Source organism: Amblyomma maculatum, chromosome 10, assembly GCF_055883805.1.
Source record: "Amblyomma maculatum isolate TAMU_Amacu chromosome 10, ASM5588380v1, whole genome shotgun sequence".
In the NCBI taxonomy this organism is placed as follows: Eukaryota; Metazoa; Arthropoda; class Arachnida; order Ixodida; family Ixodidae; genus Amblyomma; species Amblyomma maculatum.
The window spans coordinates 155,055,918-155,056,402 of NC_139353.1; the positions used below are offsets into that span (position 1 = coordinate 155,055,918).

At 46.4% G+C, this 485-nt stretch overlaps 1 non-coding gene across 1 annotated transcript; it reads left to right on the forward strand.

Annotated features, from left to right (window-relative positions):
- Positions 1–201: 201 nt before the first annotated feature.
- Positions 202–274, forward strand: TRNAL-CAA (transfer RNA leucine (anticodon CAA)). Its single transcript has one exon. It is a non-coding gene; the product is annotated as a tRNA-Leu (tRNA).
- The last annotated feature ends 211 nt before the right edge of the window (positions 275–485 follow it).

Here is a 485-nt window from a genome sequence, read left to right on the forward strand (position 1 = left end):
ACACAAAGTAGAAGAAAAAACAACGCGCCGATGGTGGGGACCGAACCCACGACCTCCGAATATCGCGTTCGGTGCTCTTCCAACTGAGCTACATCGGCCGCTGTCCCCCCCTGCTACTTGTTTGGGTATTTATGTGCTGAACACTCTCAAGGTTCGTATACAGACAACATAAATACCCAAACAAGTAGCAGGGGGACAGCGGCCGATGTAGCTCAGTTGGAAGAGCACCGGACGCAATATTCGGAGGTCGTGGGTTCGGTCCCCACCATCGGCGCGTTGTTTTTTCTTCTACTTTGTGTTTAATTATCTTTCCTCTAAACAAGATTACATCACTAATTTCTGTGATTATCCAAGTAAACATAAAAAAAAGACATAAAGTAACATCCCAACGCTTTCCGTGGCCTCGCCGACTGTTGGCTTTCTTTCCTTCATGTATTATAACGAGCACCCTCATTTTCCCTTAATTGATCTGCTGGTAGCTTACG